Source organism: Cupressus sempervirens, chromosome 10 (assembly GCF_028749045.1).
Source record: "Cupressus sempervirens isolate cs-2001-9-10 chromosome 10, ASM2874904v1, whole genome shotgun sequence".
NCBI classification, from domain to species: Eukaryota; Viridiplantae; Streptophyta; class Pinopsida; order Cupressales; family Cupressaceae; genus Cupressus; species Cupressus sempervirens.
The window spans coordinates 862,099,155-862,121,573 of NC_143127.1; the positions used below are offsets into that span (position 1 = coordinate 862,099,155).

At 37.3% G+C, this 22,419-nt stretch overlaps 1 protein-coding gene across 1 annotated transcript in view; it reads right to left on the reverse strand.

Moving 5' to 3' along the window:
• LOC149536741 (uncharacterized) overlaps positions 1-18,281 on the reverse strand; it is a 99,188-nt gene extending 80,907 nt beyond the window's left edge. Inside the window, exon 1 of the mRNA XM_089803870.1 lies at positions 18,099-18,281. The gene's annotated coding sequence lies outside the window, so the exon portion shown is untranslated. The remainder of the gene's footprint in view (positions 1-18,098) is intronic.
• Between the last annotated feature and the right edge of the window lie 4,138 nt (positions 18,282-22,419).

The window sequence follows — 22,419 nt, forward strand, 5'->3', positions numbered from 1 at the left end:
AAGTGCTTGAAGGTTTAGAGCGAGCTTGAGTGGCAGATGGAGAATGACATGCCCTTTGCAGAGGATTAGCAAGCTCGAGAGGCATTGTGGCTTTGAAAGCTCCTTGTTTGGTCAAACATTGGAGCCAACTATAATTTATCATGATATTCAAAGCTGTGAGAATGTTACCCTTGCTAAGAGGGAGTCTTACAATTCAGTTGTTCTTATTATGTTCTATAATGCATATTTCTCTTAGTCAAAGAAAATTGAGGTGCAACATCTTGTAATGCATTTTTCTCTGGACAAAAATTTGAAGTGAAAGCCTTTGTAGTGCATTTTTCTCTGAGACAGAAATTTGAGGTGATAGACCTTGTAATACATTTTTCTCTGGGAAGGAGAAACTTGAGGTGAAAGCCCTTGTTTGTCTTTGAGACAAAAGCATTGCTCTTTCCACTTAATGGAGTAGCCACAGTGGATGTTATGTTGAAAGACTCCATGACAACATAATGTTGAGAGACTCTGTAATGTGATCTTGTGTTTACCTCACACATGATAATAGGCATGGTGAACATCATGTTGAGTGACTCCATGATGCTATCACGTTGAGACCTTTTGTGATAAAGTTGTCATTTCCTTCACAATGGGTGTAGCCATTGTGACTGACATGTTGAGACTGCATGAAATGAGAATCTGGGAAAGATATCTCTTTTACTAAGAGGGAGTGTTTAAGTTAGATAGTTGTAGGAGCTATCTGCATACCTACATTGATTGCTTCTATATCTTGGTTCTTCTCTATCATGTAATGTATGATTATATTCATGGGAAATAGTCATTTCTCAGCTAAATTATATTACCTTATTCTTAAAATTGTTTCTTAGGTGTCATCGATTTTTTTTGTCAAGTCGAATGCGTATGTGATTGTTGCCCACTAAAGAAACTTAATTACTGCAAATTTAAGGGCTACATCATATGTAGCGTCATCTACATTATAACTACCATGGCTATTGAAGTACTCATCACCATCCTTTGGTGTAACTCATTAAAGAATATGGAGTCTTTGAAACAGCCCATTCCCTGTAATTGTCGTCTTTACTTGTGTCACAAAAATCAGTAACATTCATTGTTCTTCACTTCATACGGAGTGTAATAAACTCTAGAATATGTATCGTCACATCGAGGTAATTGTCAGTCGTTCATGCTATTTGGTGCTTGAAGAGAAAAAGTCTAACTTCTTGTTTTACTTGGCATTCTCGTATATTGGATGATACTTGTTGAGGGTGACTCAATAATGTGCAGGTGATCATTTATTTGTAATTATTGTTCAAAGAATGGGGGAGTTTGTCTAAGATTTAGTAGATATCAGTGGTTGATGTTTTCTTTGTGATTATCGTATGTGCTTATTTTGATGAGTATAGCATCAAAGATTGATGCAAAAATATTAAGTAATGTTAAATATCTTGTAGTGCCTCTCCCATTTGATTTATGTAAGTCATCCTGATGGATGCAACCTTGATGAATTTGCTTCGTAAGTGATCATGATTGAGACCCATGAGTGGTCTACACCCTTGGGGTAATTTGATTATTGTTGCATTAACTGGTTGATTATGCTTATTCCTAATTTATGAGATTTTGATGATATCTAGGGGTTTTATATTCGGATATAAACTTTGTTTATGGATATATGATGGACTTTATTCGATTGTGGTTGATGTATTTGTGCTACGGATATTTACCTTGTTCATTTCAGTACTTTATGCAAAATGGGCTATTTAAATGAAATTAATTAGATGCTTTAATTACGTGATTTTACATAATTGTTTCTTCGGCTATTTTTTATTGTGCATCTACACTTGATTGTGTTCGTTTACTGTGCAGGACTTATAATCTCTAGCAATGGCACATAGAGTTAGTGATCAAGCCTTTCATATTGAGTCAATATCATCCTTGTATGCGTGATGTATCCTTATTATGTTATTTTAACCCTCTGGTAATTGGTAAATCCAGATTCATAATGCATTATGTGATTAGACCCATGAGTGTGTCTATGCATTTAGGATTCTGCAGTTGTCATGGAAAAGATTAAATTAAATGATGTTTAATGGGTTAGAGGGATTTTATTATTTGATTTACTCTTTATTTTATTGTTGGCTAATTTGTCGTAATTGAATTCCAATTTAATTGGAAATGCTTGATTTAATTTGGGAAAGGGGCCAATTGGTTACTAAGTTATTTTAGTAACCTAATTCATAAGTCACTTCGGAAAAGTGCTTATATTGGCAAATGAGAACTTTATTTCTCACTTCTCTTCTCTTTTGGTTAATTCGTGTTTGGGGTGAAAATGGCCAAACCCTCTTCTTGGCATTTTCTTGTTTTGTCCCTTGAGTGAGGTTGGTTGGGCAGATCGTTGCGACATTGGTCTCGTTGGATTCGTAGTAGGGAAATCTTGTTATGTCAAGCATTTCAGCACATTTGGCGGGTCCATTATTTTATGGCATCATTTCCCATTTTAGCCCTTTTCGCTGCAAGGTAGGGCCTTCTCGTTTTTTTGGTTTTGCTTCATTTTAGCTTCCATTTCTTGTTGCTAAATGTTAGGGAGCGAAGAACTAGTGTTCCCCTCTATTTTTATGCAATTCCATCACCTGGTTAGATGGGTGTAAGTATTTAATGTCTTCAACATGTGGGTTTGTGGGTTTGGGGGTTTTCCTACTGTTATGCTATTGGATTTAAAAGTAAGTGTCTGGATCCATGATTTTATTTGGAAATTGTGATGTTGGATGGATTTAAACCAATGGTTTTAATTTTGTCATTTTATTTGATGTTTGAATTTTGGGTGTTTTTGACATCATCTCATTTTGCGTGCCACCTAGTTTTCACTCATTTTTTGGTTTGGCTTATTTAGAGTTTGGATCTTGTAGCCCTTTCCTTAACGATTAGGATCGTGGAATCAAAATGGTTATAGGACATTCTGGGGTATTTTGTTTCTTGTTCCGAACTCATGTTTCCATATTGGATTTTGTGGACTTGTGAATTTTGCCAAATTTGTCAGTTCATGAATTTGAGCCCTTTTGGTGAATTTTATTGGAATCTTGGTCTTGTGACCTTATTCTTGAGTTGGGGATTGAGTTTGTTTGCTATCTAAGATAGTTTGAATTTTGGGTTTTTTATTCTTGCCTCGTTTTGCGTGCTACCCATATTTGGTTGCAGTTTTGGCAGTGTCTTCTTGGATTATGGAAGTGGATCGTATTCCATGTTTCCTTTCATATTATACTTTCACTTCATGAACATTGGGATTTGTATAGAATACATACTCGTGAATTTAGGTCAGTCGAGTGAGTTCATGATACTTGGTGTTTTGTTGCCTCTTTGGGATTCATGTTGAATCCGTACTCCCGAATATAGGTCGGTTGAGTGAGTTTGCTATACTTGTATCATTTGTTGCATCTCATATCCAACCCTTGCATTGGTATTACATTCGTGGAGGTGGTTGTGCTCACACTCGAGCACATGCGCATGCATATGACGAGATCTTGCAAAACCCAAACTACTAGATTTAGGCCGGTTGAGAGATTGTTCATTTGGCGGTTGGGTTGGGAACTTGCATTGCCTACGGACATTCATCAAGTAATGACCATGGGTATGTAGAATAGGTGGAGTGGCTTCTCTCGTGTACCTCAAAGGTAACGTGAAGAGGTTTTAAAAAAGTGATAACCAAATTAATAACTAGGTAATAAAACTTAATGATAAGATAAGAGAACACTCGTACGGTATGTGGCCTCCTATTGGAGTTGAGCCATGTCAACCATGAGACCTCCTATTGGAGTTGAGCAATGCCTTGTATGTGGCCTGCCAGGGGGAGTTGAGTCATACCACATATAGCTTGGGCTTCCTGATGCCAAGCGACTTACACTCCACTTGAGTCCCTACATAGTTATCCTATAGTGGGTCTGACCAGTAATCCGATGTACTGCATTGTCTTCATGATCATATAGATATTGGTATCATACTTCAATGGCATACGTGTTAGCCATTAGTAAGTATCTTATGTGATTGTGGCTGGGTCATTATCTCCATGAGCATGACAAGTGTGGGCCTACGGGTACCACGTAGTTGGGAGGCATAGCTACCTATACCACTGCTAGGGACCGGTGTACAGAGATGGTCTACTTTCAGTTGAGGCCGGTGTTGGATGTTTGCATGGTACTTCGGTGTATCCGAAGTATGTTTCCTTGTGATTTATGTTGTACTTTGGATGCATTTGAGATCATGTTTCGATGATGTTTAGTATGTTACTTGATTCATTCCTTTATCATGATGTTAGATCCTATTACTAGGATGATGTTCTTATCATTGCTATGGATTAGTGATGCTACTGGTAGACTAGCATGCTAGGTGTACTTTTTTATGTGATGTTTATTTATGGTTATTGATAAGATAGATTTCTTAAGGTAGCACTAATGATATTGTTGGTGATTAGAGATTTCATGCTTGGGAGTATGGTTATTAGTAGACTAACATGCTAGGTGTACTTGTTTATGTGATGTTTATTGATGGTTATTGGTAAGATAGATTTCTTAAGGTAACACCAACGATATTGTTGATGATTGGAGATTTCATACTTGGGGGTATGGTTAGGATCCATGAGATCTCATGATGTCATCATGGTAGGGAGGAAATGAGCACGGTTGATTGGATTTGGTTGCATCATATGCTTGCACTTTCCTTCTTGAGATGTTGTTTATGTAAATGTATCTTGTGAGGATGTTGATTTACTTCATTGCAATGTTATTTATCATGGTTTAGAGTAACATGTTGTTTATGTGGGTTATCTAGAGCTTCTCTATACTTTTGATGCTCTCGAGTGTTCGTTCCTCGAGTTTAGTGGTTTCGGTACTCCCCGATGTAGAGGTTCTAACCTTGCAGTTGTGGGAAGTATTGTGTTGCTTCTTTGGGAGCTTGGGTAGTATATAAACTATAATTATTCCTTATTTTATATATACGACGATTCATTTGAGATAGGTTCCAGCTCTCTAGGAGTTAAGATAAAAATTCCAGATTCCTAAAGTTGACAGGATTTCAAACTTAGTCTTATTTTAGGAGTTTGAGATTCAGACAACCTAATTTCAGGATGGCTATTCACAAATTTGTTCATACTTTAGGCATATGGTAAATGAACTTGTATGGTTTAATCATTTAGGAATTTGTGTTTGGAATCTAAAATGAACATTGTAATCCTCTTAGTAAATTATGGAATGAACCGTGTATGTTTAATTCATGTAGATGGAAATGAATGCGTTGCTAGTGATGAACACTAGAGGATCTTTGGTGGTTGGTATGGTCTTCCATTGCAATCTTTGTGATCTTATGTTGTAGTTGATTGTATCTATGCTTTATATATATATATATATATATATATATATATCTTTGTTTATCCTTGTTTCCAAGGATCTCCGGGTGAGGCATTACCTATCTTGCAGTTTATATATGATAACAAAAGGCATGTTGTAAACACATTGTTAAGTGTTTACAATCTCAATAAAGGATTTACAACTGATGAAGTTTGTGAGCTTTATATTTAGACTCCTTGATTATTCAATAGAGAATAATTTTTGATTTGGCTAGGTTTTTCCCCTCAAGTCAGAGGGTTTTCCCAAGATAACTTTGGTGTTTTCTTTGTGTTTTGATTTATCTGGCGATCTAAAGTTACCTATTTTGAATTGACCAATTTCTTCTCTATTTTTGATTCAAAATTTAACAATTTATTCCAATTGATGGTATGATTCTTTCGCAGTCCACAAATAATTACAAACTTTTTTTGGATAAAAAACTATGTTAATTTTTGCATTTGACATTTCGGATCACATTTTGTTTCCTCCTGATGAAGGATCACAGAGTGTAATCCGAAACAACGAATGCAACAATTAACATAGTTTTCTATCCAAAAAAATGTTTGTAGAATGGAATGCAACTTAAGTTCACAAAGTTATGCAAATGATACAAAATAATGCAATTGAGATACACACAAAGCAAAACATAGAATGTATCATTAATACCACAATACCAATTGGCGAGGAAATGGTTTATTTATTCATCCAAAAAACATCGTGAGTACATTGACAATATTTTAAGTATTTACAGAAGGGTTGCAACCGACGCATTCCCTCACCTCCTAACTACCTAGCCCAACTAAGCTTTAACAAGTACTAGGCACAATAGTTACTTTATTTTGACTACAACTATCCCCTCCCCAAAAAAAAAAAAAGTCGTCTTCCAAATGACTACTGAACTTGAAAACAACAAAAAGAATTTTGATTTTAAGAAGAGGGATGGGAGGACATCCCTGTACTCGGAGCTCCCCGTAGCCGCTGCAGGTCACGTTCAGATGTCTTTTGTTTTGTCTGAACACTTTATCATACCCTTAAGGCATCAATCTTCTTTGCTTCTGTTGTGGCAATCTTACTTTCTAAGTCTGTTTTCTCTATCTTCCAGGCCTCCTCCATGGCAACTTTTTCTGCTTTCCACTGATCTTGAAGAGTTTGCCTTTCCAGCTCCCACATCTTAGCCAAGCTTTTTCCCTAGTGAAGTTCCAAGAAGGTCCCTCGAAAGGCAACTTCCATAGTTGCAAGGGCCTCCATGAGAGGTGGTGGTTGTCCCTATCCACCGGAAATCATAGCCCTACTTGTCCATGTAGCGACCAGGTCCTTTGAATATCCACTCTACTCTAATAGTCCCCAGACTATATGGCAGCGAGGCTGCATAAACACAGCCAATGCTTCTACTATTGTTAGGACAATTTCCAGATTCTAAGATCTAGCCTGCTGCATTAGCTCCCTGGTAGAATGCTCCATGGCGTGCAACTCAGTGAGAAATAACTTTGCCTTGGTTGCAAAAGAGACTGTGTTAGGAGGCTCCCCACGCTAGCTTTGTATCTCTACCTGGTCATCAGCAACAATCAGTAGAGGGGAAGACACCATGCCTTCTTCCTCAAGTAATATGTCAGCCTCCTCCAGGACGATATCTGCCATAGCCGTAGCTGTCATACTCTCCTGAGGGTGAATCTCTCCCTGTTAGTTATCCCCTGCTCCTGTTGACTACACCACAAGGGCAACTGGGCGCACTACTTCTAGGCCTAGAGGTGTTTGCAACCTCACCTTATGTGCACACTTTGTGTGGCATCTCAAATGTATTACTTTAGTACGAGTGTGTTGTTCTAGGGAGATTAGTTGTGCCACCCTCGGAAGTGATAATCTAGAAGCTCCCCATTTTTTAATTTGTTGCCTGTCGCCTACTACTTCCTCTTGGAACTTGTTGTCTGTAGCCTACTACTTCTTCGACTCTCTCCTGGTTTGGGTTGGAATTGTCTATAGGTGTTACTCCTGTAGCAGTTCCTTCAAGATCACCAATCATGTAGTGGTTATGGTAAATCTCCGGAGATTCTAATATTCCAATTGGAAGTGGCCCCTCCACAGGTGGTAAGAAAACAACTTCCCGTGGGGTTCCCTGCAAGTGACTTAAGCGGATTTTTGCCTCCTAAGATTCTGAGGAAGATGAACCTGTATCGCTAGCCTCCTCTTCGGAACTCTCTTCATCCTCCTCATCCTCTTCGAGTGTTTCCACCACAACTGCATGTTTTGGTTTCTTTTTTTTGGTTTGCCACTGTTGTGAGATCCCACACCCATGGTGTCCATATGGAGTCAATTTCTCATGCAAGCTTGAAGGGTTCTACCCTATTGGCTGGTACCAATGTCCCTCGATGCTCGCTACTCACCTAAGTCCATACTGCTTCTAAAAATAAATCCACGACATGATAAGGCATGTAAAAGGCCTTGTGTTTCAACTCCATGAATTCCCAAAGTCTGTCAGAAAGAAATTGAGCCCAGTTATACGCCTATCCTTTATACAATCCATCTACTACGGGTAACGTCCAAAGGGCAATGTTTGAAGTGCGACTGTCAGCTGTGAGCTTACTTTTCACCAAATCTACAATACATCGCCATTCATCATTTACAATGAAAATTTTCTTGAGACCCCTATTGTTCTTTGAAATTTCTTCCCATTCCAGATTTGTAAGATCTTTTCGACACATTAGTTTCAACCACTTCTTGTCCTCTACTGTCATAAGGGTTTTTCCAGTTCTTGCCCTTCACTGGGAATTTAGAAAACCCTATTTATTTCCTCTGCTAAATAAGAAACTGTCACCTATTGCTGGAAATATTGGACTAGAGATTTATGGCATGATCGATCATAACCTGTGATTAAATTTCGTAGTATAGGTACAAACTCCTTTAATTCAAAAATTGGCATCAAAATTATTCTGTCTACCTCAGCTGTGCACAATGCCTTTTTCAGAGGATGATTCGCTTCCCCTTTCTCCCATTAGGTCCTACACTCGCTTCCCATCACACTTTCAAATGTGATATTCTTAGCAGTGATTTTTTGTGCAATTTTACCCTTGCCCTTTGCCATCTTCCTTATCTCTTTCTTTGCTTTCAGTGTCACAGCTTTCTTCTTTTTGGAATCAATAATGTTCGCTCTACTCAAGTTTCCTATACTTAATTTCACCATTATGTGGTGATGACTCACTTCCAAAATTTCCTTAGTTGCTTTCTTGATGTCCTCCTTTGTACAGTCGTACCGAATGCTTGATTGGTGTCTTCCTTCTGAACGGTAGTCTTTAACTCTATTGCCCCTTGTACAACTACCTCCATACAACGTACTACCTTTGCTTGTCCTTGTACGGTTGATCCTTCCTCCTAGTTTGCAAGTCGTACGACTGTTGCTCTCCCTCATACGGCTCCTCTCTCTCGTACGACTAGTACGGCTATTGCTCCCTGTAATTGTTGTAGTACGACTGCTATATGTAGGCTTGCAATAATGGTGATGGTTTCTCGAGCAATCCCTTTATATGAGTTAGGCTAAAGGTTTTCTATTAAGCCGCTTCTTGCTTTTCTTATTTGTTCATTTCCTCCTTTCGTACTTATAAAATAGCTGGTTACCCGTTCGTTCCTTTCTTCATATGTTTTTAACTTAGACCCATTTACTAGGTCTCTAATAGGTTTATTATCTAGAGTAGATAACTTTATTGCCCCATTCTCTTTTATTTCTAATATTCTAAATGGTCCTAACCAGCAGACTTTAAATTTTCTCGATTTTATTTCATTTTTTCCATTATACCTGAGTACCAATTGTCCTTGTTTAAAATTCATCTTCTTCAAGTGTTTGTCATGCCAAAATTTTCGCCTTTGCTAGGCCACCTCGGTACTCCATTAAGCAAGCGTCCTCCTTTCGTCCAGTTTAAGTAAAGTATATAGTCTTTCCTTGAGACTCTCCTCGTCGCCCAATCTGTTTTGAATTGCTACCTGTAGACTTGGTACCATATGTTCCATTGGCATCACTGCTTCCTATCCATACATGAGATGAAAGGGAGTGTGTCCAATAGTGGCCTTATAAGTAGTTTTGTAATGCCCATAGCACCGCTGGAATTCGTTCCTCCAAATCTTGCCCTTCCACTCCACAAGTTTTATATAGGATTTGCACTATTACTTTATTCGTGGCCTTTTCTTGGCCATTTGCCCTTGGATAGTAAGGACTGGAAAATGAATGAAAAATTTTATACTCACTTGTCATCATCCTGATGGTGTGATTCACAAAATGTACTCCTCTATCACTTGTTAACTAAAGTGGAATCTCAAATCTCATGATTATTTGCTCATACTAAAATCTGGCCATACTAAGAGCAGTATTGTCGGGAAGGGCCCGTAGTTCCGCCCATTTTGTCAGGTACTCTGTTGCCACCACTATGTACTTACACTGATGGCTTTTGCTTACTGATAGGGGACCCACAAAGTCTAGTCCCCACCGTTCAAATAATTCTTGTGGTTGGGATGAAAATAGTGGCATGAAGTCCCTTTTGCATGGTTTGCCTACTCTCTAACAAGTGTCGAAGCTCAATACCCATTCCCTTGCATCCGCATACAACCTTGGCCAGCAGAGTCCCGCCAAGAGCACCTTCCTTGCCATAGCATCTAGTCCCATGTGACCTCCCGCCAATCCTTCATGGGATTCTTTTAGAACTCCTAAAATTTCTTCCTCCATCACGCATCTCCTCAATATTCCATCTGGTCCCAGTTTGTACAATAACCCTTCAATTAGCTGAAATGTGTTGCTTTTAAAGCAATTTTTCTCCTCTCAACTGCAGGCATTTCTCGTGGGAAGGTTGTTATTGATAAGTATTGTCCAATCTTTTTGTACCATTGAGGTAACACAAAAATTTGGAATAGGTGTGCATCTAGAAAGTCCTTGCACACCCCATTGTCCGAGGCTTTTCCTAACTTGATTCTTGACAATTGATCAGCAATTACATGGGTTTTTCGTGGTCCAACTATGATTTTGAATGTAAACTCTTGTAGCAGAATTAGCCACCTACTTACTCTCCCTTGAATCATAGGCTTGTTTACCAAGTGCATTAGTGCTTGGTGATCAAAAAAAAATGTAAAGGGTGTAGCTAATAAGTAATGTCAAAAATTTTGCACTACATACACCATACCTAATGCTTCCCTCTAGGTGGTATTGTAGTTACCCTCTACTTTTGATAAAAGCTTGCTTGGAAAATATATGGGGTGATCGAGCCCTTCCTTCCCTGTTTGTGCCAAAGTGGCACCTATTGCATAATTGGATGCATCCACATGGACATGAAATTCTCTATCCCAATCAAGATACATGAGGATAGGGGTCCCGACTAATCTTTTCTTCAATTCTTGGAAGGCGTCCTCTTGTTCTTCCTTCCACCCAAACTGCTCCCCTTTCCTGGTTAATTTCTCCAGTGACAGTGATACTTTGGCAAATCCTTTTATAAACCTTCTATAGTACACACCTGTTACATCCAACGAAGCCTCCATTTCCAAATCACCTTGATTTTGTCAGGATTTGTCTTTGATCCTTCTTTGCAAATGATATGTCTAAGAAGTCTGTCGTGTGGAACCATAAACCTGCATTTTTTCGGATTGAGGGTCAGTCTTGCTCTTCGACATTTCTCCATGCATTCTCCAATAATTTTGACGTTTTGCTCCTTCCCATTGTAAACCGACTAGTCGTCCAAGAAGGCTTTGAAATTTCCCATTGACATACCATCGAAGCTATGTAGTATGATCCTCTGGAACGTGGCTGGTGCATTGCATAGTCCGAAGGGCATCCTATTATAAGTGTATACCCTATCTTCAACCACGAATGTAGATTTTAGCTTATCTTCCTCTGCAATGCTAATCTGATTGTACCTTGAGAATCAATCCATGAAGGTATACATCTCATGGTCGGCTAGCTCCTCCAAAATGCTATTAGTAAACGAAATGGGGAATGGGTCTTTTACGGTCACCGCCCACACATATCCGAATTTGGGTGCCATCCTTCTTGAGTAATATGACTATAGGAGATATCCATTTACTTGTTTGTATTTTGAATATTATCCCTACTTCCAACATCTTTGTGATTTCTTCCCCAACCCTTTCTGCATAGTTCTTATTCATTCTATAAGGTCGTTTTCACACTAGTCTTGCTCTAGGTACCAATGGAATTTGATGGACATAGAGCTTGGGGGTACTCCTTTCAAGTCCTTGTACGTCCAAGTAAAGATGTCCTTATATTCCAGAAAGATTCTAAGGGTTGTCACCTTTAACACTCGGTTCCAATCATCCACTATCAAAATTTCTTTGGGTTGATCCACTTCCCCCAGGTTTAAAATCTGGAGTTTGACCTCTTTGTATTCCACCTCTTTTTCAAAAATGTGTGCAGGCATCTTTTTGAGGGTTGCTACACCTTCCTTATACTCCGTGTACCCTTCCAGGTATCGCTCTTCCAACTCAGAATCTTGTATTTCCAGCATATTACATTTTGCATGGAAAACTTCATAGTCTCCCATCTACTAATGAAATAATCCATTAAGGGAACTTGTGTCGTCGTCTGAGCATTCCCCTAATCTAAGCACTCCTTCCTCATCTGGTTCCATCCCTTCATAGTCTTCTCCTTCGGAATCTGCTGCTAAGTCCTGACTAACTGACTGGTTCTTGAGATCTATGATGTACTTTCTTCCATCATACTCAATAGATAGAGTGTTCTGTTCCCAATTATGGGTGGCTTTTGTTGTGATCAACCATCCTCTTCCTAATAAAGCATCATACCCTTTCTTCTCTAAAGTGATAACCACAAAATCCAGAAAAAATTGTTGAATACCGACCTTTTGTCCCATCAAGGTTCCTATACTGTTAATTCCGTGTTGGTCGGCTCCCACTAGCTGAAATGTCGATGACCAGAGTGTAGGTTTTCCTATTTCCTTCCACGTTTCTTCTGATAAAACATTTACTTTGGAACCTCCATCAACAATAGTATTTGAAAGCTTGTACCCTAATATCTCCATTTCTACTACCGCTAGTGTTCTCCCCATTCCTATAGTGAATAGGGTATTGTCTTTTCTCCGTGCTTCTCCTTCTCTTTTTTAGAGGTTGTCCCTCTCAAGCTTGCCCCATGTGTTAATGTTACCTACAATTGGGGTAGTGTTTCTAATAAATCGACAATTTTTACTAGAATAGTGGTTTCTATTACTTGCCTCACAATATTCGGTACACCCCTACCCGAAGTAGGTTTTTTTGGCCTTATCTTCCCTTCCTCTCCCATGCTATCTTGAATTCCTTCTTTGCTTCTTGAAATCTTTCCATCTCCGTAGTAGCATCTGGATGGGCTAATTTTCTAGCTTGCATACTTGTAACCGCAAGAATTTTGCCCTCTGGATCTTCAATGTCTAACATATTTATCCCCTTCTGTCTCAAGCAATTCGCATCCTCGTGATTGCCTGGCCCACACCATTTACACAACATTCCTCCATTCTGTCCTCCTTCGTTTTGGCAATCTCGTGCAAAATGTCCCCATTCATTGCATCTCCTACATTGGATCATAGACCTCCCCTGGATTGGATGTCGAGGTGTGTTGTTATTGTTGTTGTTGCTGCTATTATTATTACTTCCTCTTCTATTATTTTTGTATCCTCTTGGTGAGGCTTTCGTATTTGTATTCTTAGGAGGGGTGGAGGGTGGTGTAGATTGCTCCCCTTGGGTAAGGAATACTTGAGCGCTCTGTGTTTTTAAATTGTAGGGCAAATCTTTAATTGTGTGCTCCAATACCTGACAAATCTCACAAAATGCTTTCTTTGGACATGCTCCTTTTGTATGGCCTTTTTCACAGTCGGTGCACCAAAGTTCCCTCCCTTCTTTCTTTTCTTCTTTACTCCATACCACTTCCTTCATCAATCGCCTCAGGTCTTTTCTCAGGGCTTGGATGGTTTTGGAGTCTTCTTCGCTTTCTTCCGAACTTTCCCTTGTGCTTCCATGCCTTCTTTCCTTGGAATTTTTGCTCTCGCTTTCTATGTCCATCGCGCAAGTACACACATTCCCAAAGGTTAATGGTGGGACTATCTTCATTTTTTTTCAAGGGACAGTGTTAATCCTTCAATGAACCATCTTTTCTTTAGTCCATTTGTGGGCTTGTTGTCGAATTTCTCTATCAGCTCCTTTAGTCTTCTATTGTAGGCTTTGACGGATTCACTCTTCGCTTGCCTTGTGTTATAAATCTCTGTTACTATTTCATCATCATCCCTTAGGAGTCTTAGTTCTTCCTCAAAGTCTGTGTGGATATTATTCCATGTGTTTTTCTTTCCTGCCTCCAAATCAGTATACCAATCAATGGCGATACCCCTTAGTGTGGCAAGGAAATCTTTTAGCCATTCCGCTGCATTATTTTCTCTATTTGCTTGCCATATGGTTCTGCATGTTTTACAGTGGCACGTGGGGTCCTCCGAGTCGTCCCCCATGAACCTTGGCAATTTTTTTTGTCTATTGTCATTATGTTGGCCTTTTTCCCTCTTGGTGGAATACTTCCTCTTGGTGGAACACTTCCTCCCGATGGAACACTCCTTCTGATTGGAACACTTCCTCCTAACTAGAAGTTCCCTCTCGATGAGGAGTCTGATTCTTGATTACTAGAAGTATCCTCTTCTCCATAACTTTGCTCCTGTCGGAGATATCTTCATGCAAATGTCTTTGGATTTTTGTACCCTACCTTCCTGGTGTCTCCGAGATGACCAAATTGGCTATACCTTCGATTGTATGCTCAATTAACCCTTCTTGGATTCTGGTGGAATCCCCTTGTCCTCCCTTCAAGTTATGACGTCTCTCCTCCTGCTGCTAGAGACATAGTGTCTTGAAGGTGAATTCCTCCTCAGTTTCTTCCCCCGGTACCCGCCTCAGATATATGTTTGGAATCAGGGACATGAATCAATTTAGTGTTTGTTTCCCTTTTTGGAATTTTCACATTCCTCCAAGTTGTGTTACCTTGTCCTCCTTTCAGCAAACTGTTGGAGTACTTGTTTTCTCCTCCATTCACTTTGTGTCTCGACTCTTTCCTCTTCCACCTATAATGAATTGTGTGCCAACAAGCGAGGAATTTGTCCCAAGAGATCATACATGGCTGGTGGCACCGAAAGTTCGTCGCATACCATACCTTCAGGAACCACTCTCTCACGGGCTTCCCTTTGTACATACTAATCGACCGCAACTTCCTAGACTGACACCAAATCACGTGTCAACTAATCTTCCCTGGTTGTTTCCTCTTCTTCTCCGTCACTATTTATTACTTGTATGAGTGGTAAAAAGGGCCTTCCCATTACTCCATCCTGTTGACCTCTAGGTTCGGACTTGGGCAACAGCGCCAAAAATGTAGAATGGAAATACAACTAAAGTTCACAGAGTAATACAAATGATACAAAATAATGCAACTGAGATACACATAAAGCAAAACATAGAATTTACCTTTAATTCCACAATACCAATTGGCGAGGAAATGGTTTATTTATTCATACCAAAAACATCGTGAGTACATTGACAATATTCCAAGTGCTTATAAAAGAGTTGGTTGGTTGCGAGAACCAATCGACGCATTCCCTCACCTCCTAACTACCCAGCCCAACTAAGCTTTAACAAGTACTAAGCACAATAGTTACTTTATTCCGACTACAAAGTTCCTACTTATTTATTACAATTTTTGAAAAGCATATGTATCTGAGAACCATTTCTTCCATACTACCTCTAAATATCATATTTCTTGTTGCATTTTTGTACTATTGCAATTTATAATTTTCGTTTCTAGTAGCAGAAATGTGGACCATTGAAGGAGTTCTTTTTTTTCCAAACCTTATGTCTATAAAGCACATTGAACTCTAATTTTGATCAATATATGAAGAAAATCAATAATATGGTTAATAGATTCATTAATATGCATGTCTTTAAAGCATTTTTTATATTTTTTGATGTTTGATAGATTTGCAAATATCTTACCAATTCTAAGGGCATGTTTGTTTGCTGGAATTGAACCAAAATAGGTAGGAACAAATTCTTTAAAAAATTAATACTCAGTTTGGATGCGTCAAACCAAAATTGGAATGAGTTTTGAATTCCCATTTTGGTCCAAAATGAGGATTGGTTAATTCCACCTCAAGAGGTGGAATTGGAATTGGAATTAAATCAAATTTGAATCTTCATTTTTCCCTCTCACCAAAACCCATTCCGAATTAACAAATCCAGCATCTGACATATTAGGAATATAAAACAAATGCCGCATTTGCTAATATCAGCAGCCAAACGGGCCCCAAAGGTGTCAAAAAATGGGTCTAGAAATGAAATTCAAACATAAGGCTAATGGATCCATAGAAAGAGACAAAGCAAAATTGATAGCAAAAGGCTTCTCACAACAGCCAAGTATAGATTAAAATGAATCTTATACTCTTGTAGGCATATTGGATACCAGAAGAACTGAAAAGAATTGACAATACAATCTAAGTGGTTAGTATACCAGTTTGATGTTAAATCAGCGTTTTCTGAATGGTTACTTGAATGAAGAAGTTGTTATGAAATAACCACCAGGATATGAGAAGATACAACAAAAGGTTTTCATGCCACAAAATGACTCTTTATGGTCTCAAACGAGCACCAAGAGGTTGTACTGCAGAATAGAGAATATTGTCAAACAATGGCTTCAACAGGACTGCAAGTGAACAATTTAAATCCAAAGGTATTGATGACTGACTTCCAATCTGTTTGTATGCTCATAATTTGATTTACACTAGCAATAGTGAAGTATAATAGAGGAATTCAAGAATGCCATGAAAACTAAAAGTGAAATCCAGATGGCAGATCTGAGCATGATGCATTACTGTATTGGAATTACAATGATAGGAATTTTAATTCACAAGAAAATTCCCCTGGCTTAAAAAATAATAAACTAGATATTTTACCCCCAAAAGAAGTAACCAATTGAATTAGCAATTCTCCTGTAATCAACGCCTAAATACATCATACTTATAAATACTAAAACATTTAAATGACTGCTAATAGATTTTCATTTTGTTGCGATAAGGTGACTCAACTTTAGGATATTTTATTGAATAATTATCTATGCATTTTCGGAAAGATGCTAAATGAGACCAAATCTTCTACAAGGATAAATTTGGAGCAAAAATCAGAAAGTTTATGGTTTTGACATATTCTCTTGGATTTGTTTTTATGCAAGAGTTGTGCACAAAGGCAGTTTCTAATAGGTTGTAAATGCATCGAATGTAGATATTTTATAACATTTTCCTTTTGCATGAAAGCTCTATGAATACAACATGTTGCTGAAGACATGTGAGAGAGAGACGAGGAGTTCATTACACAGGGCTATGCTGTCGGATCATCTCTAGGATCGAACAAGATGTAAGTTTCCATGTGAAGGCTGGCAAGGTATTGTAACCTGTTGTTGAATAATACGCTAGATTGATATTTTGGAGTGTGGGGCTTTTTACTTGGAAAGGTTTTCTCCATGTAAATTTGTGTTTTCTATTGTGCTTCATTCTTCTAGTTTTATGATTTTAGAATATTAAATCTGTATGTTGTAATGCTGCAAAAATTTGGTAGATTTGTAAATTACAATTACTTTCCTTTAGATGGAAAATCAACTATGTCTGTTTTCGCTTTTATGACATGATAGTGTTATTAGAAGCTGTTACAGGATGTACATACTCATCTGCGATAGCTTTCTGAGATGATCTCATTTCCCTTCACATTTTACATTTTTTTTACTCTTCACCGGTTAAGTCTGCACCACCAACCTATGAGCTTATAAAAAAACTTTTCGAAAGTAGTTCTGTGTGTGTCGAAATCAGCGTATGGGGAAAATCAATAAGAATGATATACTGCAGCATAATTGGTTAATATTATATGTTAATGCATTTTGTGTCCTTTCTTGTGATTCTCTTCACATTCTGCTATATTCTCGCTGAAATTCAACATGTATACTGCAAATTATTTCTACCAATACACATAGCATCCAAATTGAAAGAGATTTATGACATTCTTAGGAGATTTATGACCCACGATGCAGCTATGGCTAACAACTCCAAGATCGCCAATCAACTCTCTCCAAAATCAAAATCCACCTGGGCCAGTTAACATGAAAAACAGCTATCAAACCATTAACACAAATGGTCAGCAATTCTGTCGTTCCAAAATGCCATGAAATCTTTGTGCCGGTTGGCTTTTTCTAAAATTTACTGTAGGCGGCCTGGGAATGCCTAGTGAAAATTTTAAGACAGAGCATAGAAAAAACAGTAGAAACCCAAATAATTATAAGTAAACATATCCAAAAAGACAAAACCCGATCATTAAACGTTAATACGATCCGATCGTACAGCAAAAAATAGCTTAACGTTATTGACTAATGATAGCAACCACGACCCCCTGGATTTTCTCTTAAAAAGGAATCGCAATATTAGTAGTCTGTCAAGTTTTTGAATGAAAAGACTCAAACTTAGGAAACGAGCATTAACCAATACCATCAAAGCAATAGTCATAAACGCGCCCAGTTGTCATAAAAGCACATAACATCCTATCGAAACAATTAAGACCCATTTCGGACATGAAAAACATTTCCGACAACTTCTGACGGAGGAGTTAGGGTTTGAAGCAAGTGATTTTCTTACTTTTGTCATCAAAATGAAGGTTTCTAAAGTAAAAAAACGAAACAGAAATGAAAATTGAAAAAAATACCACTTGAATGAAGGCGAAAAGATGACGACAAATCCAGCCCAGCTGTTCGCAGTGCTGGTTGTTCTTCATGGGGAAAATGTACATAAGTTAGCCACTTCGACGGGGAAGTACAGCTTAAAGGATAAGAGAGAAGGTAGAATTTGCAGAAATTTTCAAGTGAAAAAATATTCTTCATGATTGTATGTGAAAAATGATGGGAGAACACCTTCTCAAAGGGGATGACCCGGCTTGGAATTTGACGGTTAATAGAACTATAGACAAAGTGATTAACTAGTTCATTTCAATCAATCAAATTAGCCGTCTCGAGAATGATATCTCTCGGCTTATTTTATATATATATATAGAATATATATAAGCTAGTATATGTTTGAATTTACATAGTTTATGGTTAGTTTAAGTAAAAATGCATTTCTAAAATAGAAACCTATTTATGTTTTTTTGATGGATAATAACCTTTAAAATTTCTTTAATTATTTGCGATGTAGACATCATCTATTTATCTCTACCTCCTATTTGTCACCCTCTCTCCCTTAGTTCACTCTCTCTCACATGCCCCCCTCTTGCACCCGCCCCCCACCCCCCCCCCTCTCGCTCTCTCACAAACACACACAGACACACATGCGAGCGCGCGCGCACACACACACACCATCATCATCATCATACCTATCTATCTTGAAGCCTAATGATACTCTTTCTTATGATCTATTTGATCTTGTTCCCTCATTTTCCTTGTCTACGTCATCTCTCCTCTCTCACTTCTCCTTTCTCTTTTTCCTACCTCTCGCCAAATCTCCCCCCTAATTTCCACCTATATCTATCTCATATCTTTCACCCTCTCCCCCTTATCTCACCCTTTTTCTGACATATTTCTCAACACCCCCCTCCCTCTCTCTATTTACCATATGTATGTACCTCATGTCTCTCACCTCTATATTTCTTCACTCCCACATGTCTCTTACATCTCTCATCTATCTCATATCTATGAATATTTACATTCTCTCTCTACCTTATCTCTCTCACTCTCCCCTTTCCCTTTGTCCACCTAATCTTTTTGCCCATCATCATCTCCCTTTCACCTATCTCCCTCCCCTCCCTATATCTTCCTTCACCCCGCCACCCCCCCACCCTCTCCACCATCTCTCTATTCTTCATCCTCTCCCCCTCTCCCCCTCTCTCCCTCTTCTCCTAATCAACCTCTTATGTACTTTCTCCACTCACTACTCTCAACATCTCATTTCCCTCTTTCCATCTCTCTCTCACACGTCCCTTCTATCTCCATCGCTTCCTCATTATTTACCCTCTAACTCTATCTCATGTCTCTCACCATATCTCACACATGTCCCTATGTAATTGTCCTTCTTCCCTCTTCCATCCCCTATTACTATTTCTATGTATTATGAGTTCTAATTATCGTCCTCCTTGAGCTCTATCTTATATGTTGCCTTTTTATTTACATTAGCATAAGATTAATTATGGCGTATAGCCATCTCTTGGCTCCAATTTACACCCCCCTCCCTTTTTGCGTTTGTGTGTGGAGTGTGGTGTGTGTGTATCTCATCATTTAGGTTTAGTAATATGGTTTAACATTTAGGATTAGGATTTTATCTTTTAAAAAATAGGTTTGAAGTTTGGGCTTAAAATTTACTATTAGGATTAGGGTTCATTATGTTTCATCATTTTCTATTACTATTTAGAACTATGGTTTCAAGTGGGATTTATCATTTATCATATAAAATGTATATTCCATATTTAGATGTGAGGATTGTTTTAGCAATTGGGGTGTAGCATTCAATATTAGGGTTTACTATTTAATATTATAACTTGCTTAATATTTAAGATTTAAGGTTTAACATTTGGGATAGGCTTTTAAAATTTGGGGTTAGGGTGACATTTAAATATTTTGTTTCTTAAATAGTTTGAGATGTTTCTTAAATATTTTGAGACAAATTGAGAATAGGTGTGTCTAGAAAGATAGCTCTCAACTTTTTTTAAAATTATAAATTAATGTTGAGTTCACCAATTAGTATGTTACTTAAGTGGTGATGGTGTTCAAATTAAGGTTTAACATTAGTTACTAAAACTCAAACTTTATAATTGATTAAGTGGTTCTGATATATTCTAAATCAAATATGTCCATAAATATTTTTTTTAAATGAAACTTTTATTTTTTCATAAAGAGCTTTTTTAATTATCAAGTTAAAAATATACTTAAAAACTTAATATTACTTTTTTTTAAATTATTTCTTCTTAATTTATTTTTTACATCCATAAAATCTAATTTTAAAATGATTTCTATTATATTTTAAAAGCTTCTTATTTGATCAATTCAATGAATATTCAAACAAAATAGAATGTTTCCATAGTAACTTTATCATTTATCATATAAGATGTATAGTCCATATTTAGATGTGAGCGTGTTTTAGCAATTGGGATGTAGCATTCAAGATTAGGGTTTACTATTTAATATTATAACTTGGCTTGATATTTAAGATTTAACATTTAACATTTGGGATGGGCATTTAAAATTTAAGGTTAGGGTGACATTTAAATATTTTATTTCGTAAATAGTTTGAGATGTTTCTTAAATATTTTGAGACAAATTGAGAATAAGTACATGGAGAAAGATATCTCTCAAATTGTTTTAAAATTATAAATTAATTTTGAGTTCACCAATTAGTATGATTTTATTAATGAAACTTTGCCTAAGCTAAAGTCTTTCTAAAATAAGATTTTCATACAAACTCACAAATTCTTTAAAAAATTCTTTATAAAATTTATATAATAGAAATTAAAATCAATTTTATGATGTTATTCATAAGCTAAAACAAAAATTAAATAGATAACAAATAAATGAAATTTAGTTACCAGATTTTTCATCAGAAAACAATAGAATTTAAGGAAAAACAATCCAAACCTCTTATGTTTTTATTAGCATGTTCTCAGCTCTAATTTGTCAAAATTGTTTTATGACCTCCAAAACTGAGGTTTGCAACTGGTTTTTATCTCAACGCCCTTGTTTTTTATATCAATGGCCTTGCTTCTAGTAATGGAATCAATAGAAATCAAACAAATGAAATAATAATTTATGAATCAAATAAATAAATTGTCTGCTAACTTGGGGCTCCTACAAACACAAATCCTGGTGAAAAAACCAAAACCAACAACCACTATAAAAAAATGGAAAAAGACAGTGATGAAAGTGGCAAGCAATGAGGGAGTAGTTTGTCAAATATACATTTCTCAAACAACATACGCATAATGGTCTCCGCAGCGCCCCAATATTTCACCTTGCTGTCGGCACCAAAATTACTGGTACTGCTTCTTCTGTCAGAATTATGATATTGGTGTAAATGTTGCAAATGATTTACATGCATTGCCAGTTTCCTGTCCAATGATTTACATGACATCACATCTAACTAAAATCATAGTGGTTGCCTTCAAGTATATTATAACATGAAATGACTATCCATAGAAATAAAATCCAATCTGCCTACAATCGATTTATTCTGTATATAGAGAAGCGCCAGTGTGGCATGTATTCCCAAAGAGAGGCATTGACAAAGATGACAAATAGGCCTGATGTATGGATTGTTGCACTCATAGCGAGCAGCCATTAAGAGAATGAAATAGATTAACAAACCACTATGAATACAACCAAAGGCTCGTGCACAGAACATAGCGTGAAATCATTTGATATTTGCAATTCTGTAGAGATCTAACAACATTGAAGAAAATAGCAAAGAATTATCCCTAAACTTGCACTATTATTATGAATAAAGCATTGAACTAATTTGAAGAAAACAAATATAGGTAATCTAACATGAATTGTCTATAGACTAAGTAAGTCAGAAGAAAACAGTGAAGAATTATGCCTAAACTTGCACTATTATTAATAAAGCATAACAAGTGTTGAGTGATTATAACCATAGTGAATAGAAGCAATGAAGCAATCCTATAGGAAAATTTTGAGTACAAATCATTTGTAGAGTTTTACGAAGGTATGCTTGCTAATGAAGATGTTATAAATCAAGTTGCAAATCAACAACAAGTTTCAGTGACTGTCGAGTCACATACAATGAATGTCGAGTTGCATTCAGGAACCCAGTTGCAATCAAGAACCGAGTTACAAACAAAAGTTGTGACTCATTCTGATTCTAAGATAAGTGTAAATAAAAGAGATGTTGAATTACCAAATAGAGAAGTACATAGTGATTCTGAAGTTGACATGTCTAATGAGGAAAGAAGAGCAGAACCAAGATTGTCAAACTATGTCAAATGACATCACCCTGCTGAACAAATTATTGGAGATAAAGATGCTAGA